Genomic DNA, 19,113 nt, shown 5'->3' with positions numbered 1-19,113 from the left:
CTAAAACAATAACTTATCGGCTACTATAGACATTAATCAAATATAGTATGGTTTATTTGTATTGTTAGATGTAACGTTATACATTTAATGTAGCACATGGTAGCAGTTATGCTAACAGTCGAGCAGGTTAGTGAAGCGGCATTTTTATACTTTTACCATCACCCTTTTAAACTGCTCTCTGTCTGGCTTAATTCACACAAAATTAACAAAGACAGTAAAAGTTATCAATAAAATCCACAACAATGTAGGAAATACGAGCAGTTGAACAAACATCTGTTAAAATTAAAATTATTTTATAATGGTTTGTAGGTTATTTAACTTTGAATTGATGTTCTAAGTAACTGGTATATTATTGCATAAATGTGATAGTAACTTTCCAAATTAATGAGTTGTTTTTATTAAAGTGTTATGTTTAACACAAAATAATACATGTCTGCTTTTTGTTAACTAAGTGCTCTTGCTGAGTCATGGGAAAAATAAAGGAGCTGGAAAAAACACCTGCTAGTGACATCAGCATCATCTACACACCTGCTAGTGACATCAGCATCATCTACTCACCTGCTAGTGACATCAGCATCATCTAGACACCTGCTAGTGACCTCATTCTCCTCTTCACCTGCTAGTTACTTGCCTGCTTTGTGATAAGCAAATTTTGCTATCTTCTAGTAAGTTTAAGCTTTTGTTACCTTCTCAGCCAGGGTTTTAACCAACATTATACATATAATCTTTCACATACTTCTCAGTGTGCTTTTTTTTTTTTTTTTTTTTTGCTGAATTTCATGCTTAGATTTTAGGGGAGAAATTTAAGTCAGAAAATGTTAATAAAAATCGAACTCTTTACTTTTACTTATGATCTGCAATATCGTTTCAGATTCTGAACACATCAGAAATCACCAACCCCTCCTGACATATCTTTCCAGTTTGGGGTAGGTATGTTGCAACAATATAACATAAATAACAATAAAAAGTAATTAATTGAAGCATGACTTATTGGGGTAACTGTTTTCTTCTTTTAATAGAACACTATAGAACTACATTCACTATAGAACAGGAACATCATTTGTTGGTAAATTTTTCATGCCTATTTTCTTCCTAGCAAAAAATGAATGTATGTGCCAAAGTAGAATTCAACAACTTTAGCCATGATCTCTGTGATCAGCTCATCATCTCTCCATACCCTCTCCACATGGAAGTCACCTCTTGTACTTGTTACAAGATCACACCAAGTTAACTAGTCCAGTAACCATCAGCTGACCGTGGAATGCCAATTGTGTGTTTCTTTCTCAGTTTTGCATGGTCCCCAATAAACTCAACCTGGGATGCCTCTCCGATTTCTTTCACATCGGGGCGATTAACCTATACCAGGCCACAGGCAGGTTCTTCATTTGGGTCCACTACTTTGCCATCTGCACCAAGGTGTGGCGCATCAGGGTGGATGATGAGACTAGATGGAGTAACGTTAACGTCAAAGGTCTCCTGGTAGCTGTGAAGAACCTCTGGCTCAAGTTTCAATCCTCTACACATCGCTCTCTAGAGACCCCGACAGATGTTTACACACACTGTTTAATGCAAGATATAAATGCATTTAACATGCAATTACAAATGCATAATATTTTGATGTTTTAATCCCAAAATGTTTAATACTGATATTTGCAATGATAAAAGAAAGTGCTTTAAGAGGTGAAATTAAAAACACCAATATCTAGACAATCATGAATTGTAACATCACTTCCTTTAATGTTTTTACTATACAGTTGATATGGAATTTGTTTAAATGTTAATTTTTTGAAAAAAATGTTTATATGAAATGCTTATACAAAATAAATATGTAGTTAATTTAAAGTATATCTACATTTCTTGCTTTCATACATGGTCATATGAAAAATTTGCCGTACTTAAGGTAGATTTCTGCCATTTACTGGAAAACATTTAAAATTACAATTTTAAACAAAAGCACTATATGAACATTCTGAGTGATTTTATTAATCAGACATCCCAATTTCTGTTTTGGTAAAGTCATTAAGTGTCATGTCATTTAGATGAATTAGAATTTTATTTGGGGTCCTGAAATACCCTGAACACTGCACAGAGGTTAAGATTACCATTGCTCCATAGATAAAATAAAAATGGAAACTCATCCTATTTTGTTTTGATTTTCTCTTACTAAATTATACAGTTACTGATGCTATGGACTGTGGTATTAGTAACAGGCTATTAACAAAAATCTGTCTCTAAACCTCTTTGCTCTTTATTAAAAGTTGGTCTAGACTAGACAAGTAGCCTACATGATAGAATCAAATGTTTTGAAAATCCGCTCCGAAGCGATCTCAAATGATTCGCGAAACGGGCTTCAGAGTCCCGATCTGAATCAAATGTTTTGTGAATTTTTTTTCAAGCCCTGAAATGATTCGCGAAACGCGCTTCGGATTCCCGATCTGAATCAATGTTTTGCAAATCCGCTCCAAAGCCCTGATCTCAAATGATTCATGAAATGTGCATCAGCAGGAGACTCCTAGGCGGATCCGCCTTCAAGTTCAAATTCGTTTTGGTGCCGCCCAGAGGATCAGCTCCGCCTCCGGCCTGCGCCGTCAAACAGCGGATCCTGTTAAAATTAAGCTTCGGCATTTTAATCACTGTTTGAGTTGGTTCAGACAATATGCCTCCTGTTTGAATGTCAAAAAGTGCAGGCTTAACTTCTAATGTTAGCTACCGTCTATTAGCTTGATACCATCCAGCCTCACCGCTCATTTTACACAGTTTAACAACAAAACGCTAAGTGAACATTACTAGCTACCCTTTTCATGTTGGTTTTGAGCGCTATGCAGCCCATCTAACCTGGAAAACGGTCTTAATAGTATCGTTTATACAGCATGTCTGGAGGAATAGAGCTCGGGATCGTTGCGTCACGTCGCAATGCATTGTGGGAATCGCGGTACAGAAGTAGATGTACTGTATAGTAGGCATTAGGTAACGTTGGTCATTTGGTCATTAATTTTGATTATTTTTTGGAAAATGGTTCAGTATTGCTGTATTGTGAACTGCTGTAATCGGTTTCATGATCGACAGGGCAAACGCCTCGTGAATCATATTAGTTTTCAACATTTTCCTACTTGGAAAAAAAACACAAGGTGTCTGAAATCACCAAGAGGCGTCAGATGGCTTGGGTCGCCGCTGTACGGAGGGAAACCATCACCTTCGATAATATTATAATACATAGATACATACATTATAATACATTAATTTGCTTTTTGTGCTGACTGTATTTAACAAATTTGAACAACTTGTTTAAAAAATAAATAAATAAAAAAAATGGAACGAACTTCAAAATAGGAAGTTAAGCGTCTTGTTTTGGTGAATGGTTGGTTGTGTCTGAGGTGAATGTTCGTCAATATTATACCGGATTACAGAACTACCGGATGAAAACAGTGGATTTTTGCACGTATGATAGGTGAGTAATTACTCCTGAAGTGTGACAAACCCGCATAGACAAGCTTCATAGCTCGCAGAATCTGAGAAGTGTCTGTGTGTGTCACCACTGATGCTTCGTTAATGTTAACATTTCCTTAGTGAGAACGATTGTTTTCTCCACGTTTAATTTGCAGATCCATTTGTGATCTGCAGGTGAGCCTCCAGTGACTTTAAAATGTTTAATTGATCGGAGGTGTAAGCGCTCACTCCACAGACCCGGTAGGAGAAATTATCAGGGAAACTGAGGCTTGGTAAACTTTCATGTGTTCATAGGGATCGATTCCGCCTACAACCTCTTTTTTTTTTTTTTAAGTAGCGTTGTTTGGCTTCATTATTAGGTTTGTCCGTATAGGTATAGGCAACTTTTTTTGTCACGTTCTATAACTTTTTCTGGAGACCAGCTATTTATTATCTTATTACAAACCTGCTTTGCGATGCCTCTAAAATGGCCGCCGTTACCCACAATGCACCATTCCATTACGTCTACGCCCGAGCTCTATTGAGATCGCTAACACATGTGACCAACTGGGCGGCAACGTCATCATCAGAACGCAAAGAATTACGGGTATGTTTGGCCAGTTAGCATGGTCTGGCATAGCAGGCTAGTGTTCTGGCATGAAAATAATGAAAAATTAACGTGAAAAACGGAATATAATCCTACAAAATGCAGCGGGCTAAAGAAAACATTGTCGGACCATACTGCCTAAAACTAAATCCTAATGCAAAGATGAGATATGACGAGAAAATAAAGAGAATCAAAGGACTCGATCCTTACGAGCAGAGCGACTGGTCAAGGTTAGTAACACCCTCCAGCCCAAAAGAAGGGCATGTGAAAATGTTGTGTTTTGGTCCTTTTACAGACAGCCTGAATAGTTTGATGACATGTTAGCTTGCGATAGTCAGATTTCAAAGTCAATCGTTTGTAAATGTTTGGGCAGCCTTAAAAATCGCTGCAACCATCTTACCAATATGACCGTGTAGCCTTTTATTTTAATCTTTTACTAAACGTGACTTTGCGTTTCATAAATGTTCTTTTTTTTGTACTTCATAGATGATGTGTAAATGAAAAAAATATTTACAACACTTTCTGCATCCCCTAATCTACAGTGTAAACTATACATCACTTGTAAATGTGTTAGGGTTAGAGGGTCTACATAATTTAAAACGCTGGTCTTGGTGAGTATCCTCAGTCAGTTAGCCCTTTATCTCAAGTGAACGTAGCCTTGTTCAAATCGCGTTTTCTGTACCTGTTAGATCTACCTGAAAACTCTAAAAACACTCTTTATAATTTACAAAAAAATTACTCTTTTAAACATTTACAAAATGTGGTATCGGTGCATGCCTAATTAAAAATATAAAAAAATATGTATGATTTCAATATCAAAATAATTTTACACAATTAACGCTGCCGCCTGTCTGAGATAAAGAGTTTTTTTTTTTTACATTGCTATGGGCATGATATTAAGTATATAATACAACTTTCATTCTTCAGGTCGATCGTCTATAAATCTGTTTCAATATCTTCTCAATGGTTAAGAGGATTCCCCAAGCATGACAGTGAAACATCAGACACCATATGCTGGATATGTAACTTGAGTTAAAAAAATGAAGATATTTGTTAGATGTTTGATAAGTGCTGATCGAAATCCAAAAAAGTAGTGCTTGAAAGTCCTGGAATTTCATTTAACAGAATCTGTACCAACCCTGATAGTTAATCATGTACAAGACATTTGCAAATGACTTGTAACAGAATTTACAAAACATACTTAAAATGATAGTACATCACTTGCTAATAATTTATGAATGTTTTGTAAATGATTAGTTCATCATTATTTAACCACTGACTTATAAAATACGTACAACTGAACGTTATTATAAAGTGTTACCCTCTTTTGCAACTCAAAATCAAACCTAGTCTGACCATAACTCCCTGAGCAGCTGATGGCTACTTTACACACGCAGATTGTTCAATCAGGTAGACCTATACCTGATGTTATTTTTAACACAATGCAATAGTTAGTGCGTCAGTAAAAACGGACGGACACGGTCACTTATTTAGTAAGGAAAGTAGGCTACTAAAAATATTCCTGTTAACTATCAAGCTAATCATAATAATAAAAAGCCTACCCTTTTGACATGCTGTAAATCTTTAAAAGTTTTTTTAGGCTTATTTACAATATTGTTCGGTTATAATTACAAAGCAATTCAGATTTAAGCTTCTGTTTATATTTCTGTAGTAGCCTAGGCTAGAAATATGTATTAGTTTATCTTACAATTTATTTTATCCTACAGCAAGAACAGAAGGGATTTTGAAATTGAGATAAACGGGTCCGAAACGGACCATGTTCAGATGAGACAGTATGGTTGCGGATATGTTTCAATTTGCAGGACCCAAACGGACCCACCGTGGAGGTAAGGTTTTAATCGTGGAGCGCGGTGCAACGGCGGGTCCGGGATCCGAATTCGTATCGGATCCGTCATTGCCCGCAAGTTGACGCCGGTACAGTTCCGTTCCGGAAGCCGCAACACGGCTGCGCAGTACTTTTTGATGTGTGGGGGAGTCCCGATCTGAATCATGTTTTGCAAATCCGCTGGGACTGATTTCAAATGATTCTCGAAACGTGCTTCGGAGTCCCGATCCGAATCAAATGTTTTGCGAACTCACTCCAAAGTCCTGATCTCAAATAATTTGCGAAACGCGCGTCAGAGTCCCGATCTATTTATTTTTTTTTATTATTTTTTTTAAAGAGTAGAACTAGAATAGTGAGTGCTAAAGTTAGAGGGTCAAATAAATATATGATAAATAATAATAATAAACAATGAAAACATAGGCTGTTTAAGTTCTCCTTGCTCCACAACAAATCCTTTAAATTTAACAGTATTTTAGAGAATATAATTAAAAGATATAAGAAGCTACATAAATTCACAAGCCAAAACGAACGATCATTTTAGGCTAGAATGAAACTCAAACTAAAGTTGGGTCTCTCATTCGACACAAAATCACATTTTTCTGTAAATATTATTTACTTACTTCACTCGCTTCCAATATCCACGTAAAACAAAATGTTTTACATCAGGACAGTAAGGTGATAACGCTTAACGGTACAGATTTTACTACATAAAAACTGAGCAGTGTGTGTTTGTGTTTAAAGTTACCGTTTTTTTATAATGATAATGAACAGACAAAGCTTAACTGCACGCACATGCAGCGCCAGAGCAATCACTTGAATTTTTTTCCTTCTAACAGCAGAAGTACAATTCTCTACTTAAATAATTTTGCTAAATGGTAAAATAAATGTTCAGCAATATCTTTAAAATATATTTGAATTTTGGCACAAAAAAACATTGTTACATCTAATCCCGCATTAGTTTGTGTCTGCACACCCCATGGCAAACCAAAATATTCAAATAAGAGGTTGAAATTAGATCAGATCCAAAAAGTCTCTTGGTACGAAATCCGAATCCCAACAGGAAGTCGGTTATTTTTAATTTCCCCTGCAAAATTGGTGTTGTTTTTGTCATTTTCAGGGGTTGTATTTTAACGAACTCCTGCTAGAGATTTATTCAGATCAACACCAAACTTGGTCAGTGTAATCTAAAGCCCTTTGCGATGTTAAATTGCGAAGGAATTGAGGTTTCGTCCATGGCGGCCTGACAAATTTGGATGATTCGCCATGAAAAATGATGGTGCCATAACTCAGACATACAATGTCCAATCTGCCCCAAACTTCACATGTTTGATAAGACTCTTGACCTGAACAGATCTACATACCAATATTCAGTTATAGTCATAGCGCCACCTATTGGCAACAGGAAGTGACATATTTTACACTGTGACAAACTACTCCTAGAAATTTTATGACATTAATGTCTTTTTTGTGGTCAGTCTAATCTAAAGACCTGTGTGATGTTTAGTTGTGAAGATCTTGAGTTTTTGTTAAAAGGTGTGTCCATGGCGCCATGACGAAGTTCGATGTCTCGCCATGGGAATCAAAGATGTTATAACTCAGGCATAAAATGTCCGATCTTGCCCAAACTTCACATGTGTGGTAAGGGTCCTGGCTTGAACACATTTGAAGGCCAATATTCCATTATAACGATAGCGCCACCTGCTGGCAACAGGAAGATTGGCACACTTATGGAATAAACTTGGATATATTGCACTTATGTTTATGAGTTTAAATGCATATTTCTCCACGTTCACTTTTTTACTAAAGCCACACGATGGCGGTGAGACCGGGTGCGAGGGCCCGTTCATCGCTGCTTGCAGCTTTAATATTAAATGTGTTTTGTTGTTACTTTTTTGTCAGTTGTCCTATTTTGAGAGTAATTATTAATGGGCTAATAATAGGCCAGACTCCTGATCTGAATCAAATGTTTTGTGAACTCTGTTGAAGCCAAATGATTCGCAAAACGCGATTCGGAGTCCCGATCTGAATCAAATGTTTGTCGAACTCGGTCAAAGCCAAATGATTCGCAAAACGCGATTCGGAGTCCCGATCTGAATCAAATGTTTGTCGAACTCGGTCGAAGCCAAATGATTCGCAAAACGCGATTCGGAGTCCCGATCTGAATCAAATGTTTGTCGAACTCGGTCGAAGCCAAATGATTCGCAAAACGCGATTCGGAGTCCCGATCTGAATCAAATGTTTGTCGAACTCAGTTGAAGCCAAATGATTCGCAAAACGCGATTCGGAGTCCCGATCTGAATCAAATGTTTGTCGAACTCGGTCGAAGCCATATGATTCGCAAAACGCGATTCGGAGTCCCGATCTGAATCAAATGTTTGTCAAGCCAAATGATTCGCAAAACGCGATTCAGAGTCCCGATCTGAATCAAATGTTTTGCAAACTCCGACCTCCCGTCTCAAATGATTCGCAAAACTCCCGATCTGAATAAAATGTTTTGCAAATCCGCTCCGAAGTGCTTGAGATGCTCCGCATTTGCAGGATTTCCTAATTCCGCCACCAGGTGTTTCCGATTACTGCTGTGTCGCATAGCAATGGTGCAAGAGGGGCACTGACGAGAGTACAAACCTGTCAGGAGAGGTGGAGACAGAACTGCTTGTTTTTGCTGTGGTGGAGACAGAACTGCTTGTTTTTGCTGTTATGTTTTTACGTCATAATGGAGGAGACGGTGATGGAATTGGTTTGCTGCATCCTTTGTCGGATTACAACTTTAAATGCAGGTACTGGTTTGGAGCTTACTTGAATAATGTAATGATACATATGAAAAACTTCTAAATAAACAAACTCGCACACACACACATAGCAGTTCAAATGCTGACTGATATGTTACAAAGGTGCGATTTTATATAGTTTATTGTCTTGACCAATGTGATCCTATGTAGACAGGTTTGCAACCCGTTTATTAAGTAGTTAAAGCATAAAAATAAAACTGAAAAAAGTTTGTAGCATAGCTCAATGTTCAACAGCAGCAATCACAGCTGAGCAGTAGGGATGTGCAACAGTGATCGAGTACTCGACCGCGACAGCGATGATCGATCAAGTAAACGATTATCGAAATTATTATGTTGGCTTGGCAACAAGCCAACATACTGTTATGCTATTTAAACTACTTCTTTTTCTTATTATTATTTTTCTGACACAGAAATTCTAAACGCTACTCCTCCTAGGGCTTTAAAGCCACAAGCCCCAAACTCGGCAGACACCTGCGGGATAGAGCGGTGCAGGTTGCTATATCTTTTCAGAATGATCAGACTTAAAGTTTTTTTTTTATTAATTTTTAAATGTAAAAACTCATTACCCATAGACTTCCATTGTCTGAGAAAAATCGCGCCCCTACTGGTTGCAATACCCGGAGTTTTGTTTACTTTCACTTTTACATTGGTTAAAAATACAAGTAAATAATACAATTTCCCTCAAACTGACAAGCTAAACCAACATATCTGATTACAGGGGTCAGGGCTCATTAATAATTTATTTCTGGGCAGAGACCAGTCAGACGAGAGAAGAATCACGGCTGGTCAGCTGCTGGAGGCATTGTCTCTTAGAGCTCACAACGAGCGAATTTATTCTTATTTAAGACCTTTTAAGACGGCGATTGCACGCAATCCACACGTTAGAGCACACCAAGAGCTAAATTCAGATGTTTCTGAACTGTTTAAAGTAATAACATGATATATTCGCGGCAGCCAACTGCCCGCGAGCTAGCGATGTATTTCTCTGAACACTTGAAGTCCACAGAGGAATTACAGCCTTTCACATTAAAACACTGCAGCGAAACGGCACAAAACAATTAGAAGAATATATTATACACATGAAAATGAGTGTTTATATGTGCTTGTGAGATTTATCTGTCAGGCTGAACATCGCAGCGATTGCTCAGCGTTGCATAACATGGTAAAGCAGGGAGCTACACTGAGACCAAAAGGGTCGCATGCATCACTGATTATTTTTGTACCTACTTATGTGTTATGCTATGATTTAATATGACCATTTATTAAAACAGAAATGTGTATTTTAAGAATACGTTTTATAACGTAAATTATGTCTCTGGCCAAAGAACAGAGAGAAAGACGAGAGAGAAATGAGCGCTTCCAAAAATAATATCACAGCGAATTGCACGAATCCACCCATTAGAACACAACAAGAGCAGAATTCAGGTGTTTTTGAACTGTTTATGTGTGCAAAATGAAATATAATTTGACAGCGTGATACAGCTTATGAATACTGGAAGGAAAAAAAGTCACGACAGCCTTTTAACTCTGGAGTCTATTAACGCATATACGCGTTTTGAGTCATTTTCTCCTGATAACCCCGAAATTTACTAAATTAAACTTTCAGTTTTAATCGAGCAATACATCAATCGAATCTGTAAAGGGTGTACTTTTTTTTGGATACAAACATAATAACAACAAAACTTTGTGCACTTATAAAATAAATATAACAAACAAGGTGCAGCCTTGGTCTGCGCTGATCTTCATTTACAAACACGTCATTAAAATGAACTGTAACTCCATGAATATTCAACGAAGAGACATGAGAGATATATCTATAGAAAGCTTGACATGTCTACTTTTAAACAAAACAAGTGCTGCCGAACAAATATTCTGTGATAAAGTAATCCATATCAAAACAACGCGATGTCCATTTTTCACGTCTAATGTGTATGGAAGGCCAAGAGGGTCAAATAGACGTGAATTTTAACGTGTCTCTGTAAAGGGTCTACTTTTTTTGGATACAAACATAATAACAACAAAACTTTGGGCACTTATAAAATAAAGATAACAAACAAGGTGTGCTGTCTGCAGCCTTGGTCTGCGCTGATCTTCATTTACAAACACAACATTAAAATGAACTGTAACTCCATGAATACTCAACGAAGAGACATGAGAGATATATCTATAGAAACCTTGACATGTCTACTTTTAAACCAAACAAGTGCTCCCGAACAAATATTCTGTGATAAAGTAATCCATATCAAAACAACGCGATGTCCTTTTTTCACGTTTAATGTGTATGGAAGGCCAAGAGGGTCAAATACACGTGAATTTTAACGCGTCAACAACACGTAAAATACGTGTATTTCATGCGTAGACAACACGTATTTAATATTATTTATTTATCGGCACTGCACAACATGGTAAAGTCATTTATATATTTTTTAATAGCTTCTTAAAATACTATATTACTCCGATATTATATCCAATATTGTTTAACACGTTAAATACATGTTGTTTACACGTGAAAAATCAGCGGGTATTTAACATGTATTTCATGTTGAAATACACTGAAGTACACGTTAAAAATCAGTTTGAAGAGGTCAATTTCATTGGCTGCTGAGGACTTGGGTCAAACCACTTCTGTGAGCTTAGAGGGCTGTACCATTCATAGACAGTCAACCACCATTTAACATGCTATAGATCAGCTTATTCAGCTTTATTATTTAGTCTTTTTTCTTTTCTGTTTTGTATAGCCTATAGAAATAATATATTTAAGTTTCAGTTTTATGAAATATTTATTTTATAATAAATATTAATTAAAATTTTGTGGTGATAGTATAAAGTTTATAAAAGTTACAGTATTTTGTAATGAAACAGGACTTTTTGTTTAGCTCTTGACTCGCCAAAGTATACTATATATAGTGTCCCTTCTTTAATTTTTCAGTAATGTGTGATAACTTAAAATATGTTGTCAGTACTATTAAAATAAGATTACATTGAATGGTATTTAGGAGATTATGGTTTTTGCATGACTTATTTCGCATTCTGCTAGATAACCCTGTCGTAGCTGTTATCATAGCCTAGGCTTTTTATTAAAAAAAGAAAACAGCAAGGGACCATGGAAAAAGACTGTTGCAGGTGTATTTTTTTATGGTATTATTATTTTAATTTTTTTGCAGCAGGGCAACTCAAGAATGTTGGGCACACAAGTACTGTGGCTCTTTTGCCCCATGGCCAAGATGGCCAAGCCAACATCAAAGTTAGTTCACTAACTTTTAATTCTAGTTATTATTATTATTTCTGATTGATTATGGCAGCACGTTGGGCGGTGCCCTGATCTCTGATTGGTTAGCTTCCCACTTGATTCCTCAAAAGACGTAAGAAGACAGATAAGCATGGCCTCAACCCTTACGAAAAATAACCATGGTTTTATTATAGTAAAACTGTAGTAACCCATGGTTTTTTGGCGTATTGACTGCCATTTGTAAAACCACAGATTTACTACAAATACCATGGTTAAACTATGGTTAATATAGCAAAACCATGGTTAATTTGTGGTTACCATGGTTTAACTACAGTAACCATGGTTTTTTGGTTTTATTTGTAGTAAAACCATGGTTAATTTTCGTAAGGGAAAGTCAAGTAGTAATGGCTGGCTTCCCTTTGAGAAGAACGATGAAAATACAGTTCAGGGTAAGCTGTGTAGCGCCAAGCTGTCACACAAATCTACAACAAATACAATGCGCTATCATCTAAAATGCGTACCTACATAAAATATCTGGCGATAACAGAGCGGCAACTCAGACGAGCACTGAATCACTTGCCATAAGACCTAAATGCAACGCATTAACCGAGAAGACGACAAAGCTGTTCGCTGAAATGGTGGTGAAAGATTTGCTGCCCATTAGTTTCAGGGACAGAGAAGGTTTACTTGTCCGGTGGTACCTGTCTGTTCCTGCAACATCTGTTCCTGCGGAGCGAATTAATTCCACTAAATGTGAACAGGCTGCGCGCTCGGCTCTCACCTGAGCAAGTAGACCGATTTATCTTTTTGAATAGACATTTGAATGTTTCACCGGTCGTGGTAAATATAATATCCATTTTTTTTATAATTATTATTTTAGTTTTGAGTTTTAACCATAGTTAAAATATCTAGGCTATTTGGTCTCTGTTTTATACCTTATAATAGTTGTTTGGTTAAACTTGGTGAACTTTTTTTTCTTTATATTTTAAAATACTATGTTTCACCGCTGGATTAAAAAATGATGCTAAAGTTATACTTGAAGACAATGATTTGTTTAAAAAAATGCACTTGAATAAAGTAGCAAAAAAAAAAAGAATCTTTGTGTGTTCATTTTTAAATCACAGACAAATAATGAAATGGTCTTTATAAAATAAAAATGGACTGGATATATTTATAGCCTAATTACATTAAACATATTCGAGATGACGAAAATCAAAATTATTTGTTTGTCATAGTTTTTATCTTAAATATATTTTAAATCTTATTCGATTATTTGGCAATAATCAGTGATTTCCATGCTGTTAAATAATATTTTGGTTGATCAGAAAGTGCAAATTGAATACAAAATATGAATTAAATATTACAATACATAAAAAAATAATGATAGTGACAGTGTGACACTATGTAAATTTATTGTACTTTCGTGTTTGTAAAGCGCAATCCGAGTTACACTTTCGGTCAAGTTCATATCTGCATCTGCGAATTTTTTTCAGATAAAAATTGCAAGAGCTACTCTACGTCTGATTAATTAACATGAACAATTAGGCTGAAATCGCTGCACATCAGCGATTCGTTTCATGCTCATAGGCAATGCCCGATAATGATATTGCTCTTAAATGTTTTATTTTTCTATTATTATTGATATTATTTTATTAATGATGTTATAATAATGCAGCCAAGCTTTTTTCCCGTCATATTTGTGGGCATAATTCAATTCCTAGGCTTCGAAAACGCGCAGGTGGTTTATGGAAAATAAAACTTAACTTAAAAATAAAACTTAATTACAACTATTACACTTAATAACGTAGATGAAAATATAGCACAAATCTGCCTTACATTTATAATGAGAACTTTATAGGAATATATAGTAAAATCTATCCTTGCCCATCTTTCAGCGCGCTGTCATGAATACGCATCAGAGGGAGCTCTCTCTCTCTCTCTCTCTCTCTCTCTCTCTCTCTCTCTCTAACGCATAACATATCATCCTATTGTGCTGATACAAGTTGTATGTTACGTCTGATCAGTTATCTGATTTATCATAGGATGCGTCATAGAATTAGCTTCCGTTTATTGGTATACTTTCACCTCAGACAGATATTTCTTGCTCTTTTATTAATAACATTGCTTCATCTTAATCATCTAACCTGTCCTAATCATTTGTTCATGTTTTCATAGACAGATTATCATGTCAGATTTTTTTTTCATTTTCATAACAATCTTCAGATATTTTTTTCATTAAATACATTATGCCCATGACCCCCCCATTATGTTTAACACAAAATAATACATGTTTGCTTTTTGTTAATTAAGTGCTCTTGCTGAGTCATGGGAAAAATAAAGGAGCTGGAAAAAAACACATGCTAGTGACATCAGCATCATCTACACACCTGCTAGTGACATCATGCTCCTCTTCTCCTGCTAGTAACTTGCCTGCTTTGTGATAAGCCAATTTTGCTATCTTCTAGTAAGTTTAAGCTTTTGTTACCTTCTCAGCCAGGGTTTTAACCAACATTATACATATAATCTTTCACATACTTCTCAGTGTGCTTTTTTTTTTTTTTTTTTGCTGAATTTAATGCTTAGATTTTAGTCTTAGATTTAAGTTAGAAAATGTTAATAAAAATATAACTCTTTACTTTTACTTATGATCTGCAATATCGTTTCAGATTCTGAACACATCAGAAATCACCAACCCCTCCTGACAAATCTTTCCAGTTTGGGGTAGGTATGTTGCAACAATATAACATAAATAACAATAAAATGTAATTAATTGAAGCATGACTTATTGGGGTAACTGTTTTCTTCTTGTAATAGATCACTATAGAACTACATTCACTATAGAACAGGAACATCATTTGTTGGTAAATTTTTCATGCCTATTTTCTTCCTAGCAAAAAATGAATGTATGTGCCAAAGTAGAATTCAACAACTTTAGCCGTGATCTCTGTGATCAGCTCATCATCTCTCCATACCCTCTCCACATGGAAGTCACCTCTTGTACTTGTTACAAGATCACACCAAGTTAACTAGTCCAGTAACCATCAGCTGACCGTGGAATGCCAATTGTGTGATTCTTTCTCAGTTTTGCATGGTCCCCAATAAACTCAACGTGGGATGCCTCTCCCATTTCTTTCACATCAGGGCGATTAACCTATACCAGGCCACAGGCAGGTTCTTCATTTGGGTCCACTACTTTGCCATCTGCACCAAGGTGTGGCGCTTCAGGGTGGATGATGAGACTAGATGGAATAACGTTAACGTCAAAGGTCTCCTGGTAGCTGTGAAGAACCTCTGGCTCAAGTTTCAATCCTCTACACATCGCTCTCTAGAGACCCCGACAGATGTTTACACACACTGTTTAATGCAAGATATAAATGCATTTAACCTGCAATTACAAATGCATAATATTTTGATGTTTTAATCCCAAATTGTTGAATACTGATATTTGCAATGATAAAAGAAAGTGCTTTAAGAGGTGAAATTAAAAACACCAATATCTAGACAATCATGAATTGTAACATCACTTCCTTTAATGTTTTTACTATACAGTTGATATGGAATTTGTTTAAATGTTAATTTTTTGAAAAAAATGTTTATATGAAATGCTTATACAAAATAAATATGTAGTTAATTTAAAGTATATCTACATTTCTTGCTTTCATACATGGTCATATGAAAAATTTGCCGTACTTAAGGTAGATTTCTGCCATTTACTGGAAAACATTTAAAATTACAATTTTAAACAAAAGCACTATATGAACATTCTGAGTGATTTTATTACACTAATATACAATCAGACATCCCAATTTCTGTTTTGGTAAAGTCATTAAGTGTCATGTCATTTAGATGAATTAGAATTTTATTTGGGGTCATGAAATACCCTAAACACTGCACAGAGGTCAGGATTACCATTGCTCCATAAATAAAATAAAAATGGAAACTCATCCTATTTTGTTTTGATTTTCTCTTACTAAATTATACAGTTACTGATGCTATGGACTGTGGTATTAGTAACGGGCTATTAACAAAAATCTGTCTCTAAACCTCTTTGCTCTTTATTAAAAGTTGGTCTAGACTAGACAATTAGCCTACATGATAGAATCAAATGTTTTGAAAATCCGCTCCGAAGCGATCTCAAATGATTCGCGAAACGCGACTCCGACTCCCGATCTGAATCAATGTTTTGTGAACTCGCTCTGAAGTCCCGATCATATGATTCGCGAAACGCGACTCCGACTCCCGATCTGAATCAATGTTTTGAGAACTCACTCCGAAGTCCCGATCTCAAATGATTCGCGAAATGCGCTTCGGAGTCCCGATCTGAATCAAATGTTTTGCAAAACCGCTCTGAAGCCCCGATCTCAAATGATTCGCGAAACGCGACTCCGACCTGAATCAATGTTTTGTGAACTCGCTCTGAAGTCCCGATCATATGATTCGCGAAACGCGACTCTGACTCCCGATCTGAATCAATGTTTTGAGAACTCACTCCGAAGTCCCGATCTCAAATGATTCGCGAAACGGGCTTCGGAGTCCCGATCTGAATCAAATGTTTTGTGAATTTTTTTTCAAGCCCTGAAATGATTCGCGAAACGCGCTTCGGATTCCCGATCTGAATCAATGTTTTGCAAATCTGCTCCAAAGCCCTGATCTCAAATGATTCATGAAATGTGCATCAGCAGGAGACTCCTAGGCGGATCCGCCTTCAAGTTCAAATTCAAATTCGTTTTGGTGCTGCCCAGAGGATCAGCTCCGCCTCCGGCTGGCGCCGTCAAACAGCGGATCCTGTTAAAATTAAGCTTCTGCATTTTAATCACTGTTTGAGTTGGTTCAGACAATATGCCTCCTGTTTGAATGTCAAAAAGTGCAGGCTTAACTTCTAATGTTAGCTACCGTCTATTAGCTTGATACCATCCAGCGTCACCGCTCATTTTACACAGTTTAACAACAAAACAAAACGCTAAGTGAACATTACTAGCTACCCTTTTCATGTTGGTTTTGAGCGCTATGCAGCCCATCTAACCTGGAAAACGGTCTTAATAGTATCGTTTATACAGCGTGTCTGGAGGAATAGAGATCGCTAACACATGTGACCAACTGGGCGGCAACGTCATCAGAACGCAAAGAATTATGGGTATGTTTGGCCAGTTAGCATGGTCTGGCATAGCAGGCTAGTGTTCTGCCATGAAAATAATGAAAAATTAGCGTGAAAAACGAAATATAATCCTACAAAATGCAGCGGGCTAAAGAAAACATTGTCGGACCATACTGCCTAAAACTAAATCCTAAAGCAAAGATGAGATATGACGAGAAAATAAAGAGAATCAAAGGACTCGATCCTTACGAGCAGAGCGACTGGTCAAGGTTAGTAACACCCTCCAGCCCAAAAGAAGGGCATGTGAAAAGGTTGTGTTGTGGTCCTTTTACAGACAGCCTGAATAGTTTGATGACATGTTAGCTTGTGATAGTCAGATTTCAAAGTCAATCGTTTGTAAATGTTTGGGCAGCCTTAAAAATTGCTGCAACCATCTTACCAATATGACCGTGTAGCCTTTTATTTTAATCTTTTACTAAACGTGACTTTGCGTTTCATAAATGTTCTTTTTTTTGTACTTCATAGATGATGTGTAAATGAAAAAAATATTTACAACACTTTCTGCATCCCCTAAACTACAGTGTAAACTATACATCACTTGTAAATGTGTTAGGGTTAGAGGGTCTACATAATTTAAAACGCTGGTCTTGGTGAGTATCCTCAGTCAGTTAGCCCTATATCTCAAGTGAACGTAGCCTTGTTCAAATCGGTTTTTCCGTAGCCTACCTGTTAGATCTACCTGAAAACTCTAAAAACACTCTTTATAATTTACAAAAAAATTACTCTTTTAAACATTTACAAAATGTGGTATCGGTGCATCCCTAATTAAAAATATTTAAAAAATATGTATGATTTCAATATCAAAATAGTTTTACACAATTAACGCTGCCGACCTTCTGAGATAAAGAGTTTTTTTATTTTTTTTACATTGCTATGGGCATGATATTAAGTATATAATACAACTTTCATTCTTCAGGTCGATCGTCTATAAATCTGTTTCAATATCTTCTCAATGGTTAAGAGGATTCCCCAAGCATGACAGTGAAACATCAGACACCATGATATACTGGATATGTAACTTTAGTTAAAAAAATGAAGATATTTGTTAGAAGTTTGATAAGTGCTGATCGAAATCCAAAAAAGTAGTGCTTGAAAGTCCTGGAATTTCATTTAACAGAATCTGTACCAACCCTGATAGTTAATCATGTACAAGACATTTGCAAATGACTTGTAACAGAATTTACAAAACATACTTAAAATGATAGTACATCACTTGCTAATAATTTATGAATGTTTTGTAAATGATTAGTTCATCATTATTTAACCACTGACTTATAAAATACGTACAACTGAACGTTATTATAAAGTGTTACCCTCTTTGGCAACTCAAAATCAAACCTAGTCTGACCATAACTCCCTGAGCAGCTGATGGCTACTTTACACACGCAGATTGTTCAATCAGGTAGACCTATACCTGATGTTATTTTTAACACAATGCAATAGTTAGTGCGTCAGTAAAAACGGACGGACACGCTCACTTATTTAGTAAGGAAAGTAGGCTACTAAAAATATTCCTGTTAACTATCAAGCTAATCATAATAATAAAAAGCCTACCCTTTTGACATGCAGTAAATCTTCAAAAGTTTTTTTAGGCTTATTTACAATATTGTTCGTTTAAAATTACAAAGCAATTCAGATTTAAGCTTATGTTTATATTTCTGTAGTAGCCTAGGTTAGAAATATTTATTAGTTTATCTTACAATTTCTTTTATCCTACAGCAAGAACAGAAGGGATTTTGAAAATGAGATAAACGGGTCCAAAACGGACCAGGGCCAGATGAGACAGTATGGTGGCGGATATGTTTCAATTTGCAGGACCCAAACGGACCCACCGTGGAGGTAAGGTTTTAATCGTGGAGCGCGGTGCAACGGCGGGTCCGGGATCCGAATTCGTATCGGATCCTTCATTGCCCGCAAGTTGACGCCGGTACAGTTCCGTTCCGGAAGCCGCAACACGGCCGCGCAGTACTTTTTGCTGTGTGGGGGAGTCCCGATCTGAATCAATGTTTTAAAAATCCGCTGGGACTGATTTCAAATGATTCGCGAAACGTGCTTCGGAGT

The 19,113-nt window shown here is 36.4% G+C and overlaps 1 long non-coding RNA gene across 1 annotated transcript; it reads left to right on the top strand.

Annotated features, from left to right (window-relative positions):
• The first annotated feature begins 482 nt into the window (after window positions 1–482).
• Window positions 483–15,748, top strand: LOC127963801 (uncharacterized). Its single transcript, XR_008154912.1, has 3 exons — window positions 483–665; window positions 872–926; window positions 14,980–15,748. It is a non-coding gene; the product is annotated as an uncharacterized LOC127963801 (long non-coding RNA).
• Window positions 15,749–19,113: the final 3,365 nt, after the last annotated feature.

Source organism: Carassius gibelio, chromosome B8 (assembly GCF_023724105.1).
Source record: "Carassius gibelio isolate Cgi1373 ecotype wild population from Czech Republic chromosome B8, carGib1.2-hapl.c, whole genome shotgun sequence".
Lineage (NCBI taxonomy): Eukaryota > Metazoa > Chordata > Actinopteri > Cypriniformes > Cyprinidae > Carassius > Carassius gibelio.
Note: the sequence above shows the minus strand (reverse complement) of the source record. Positions and strands in the feature narration are given on the sequence as shown.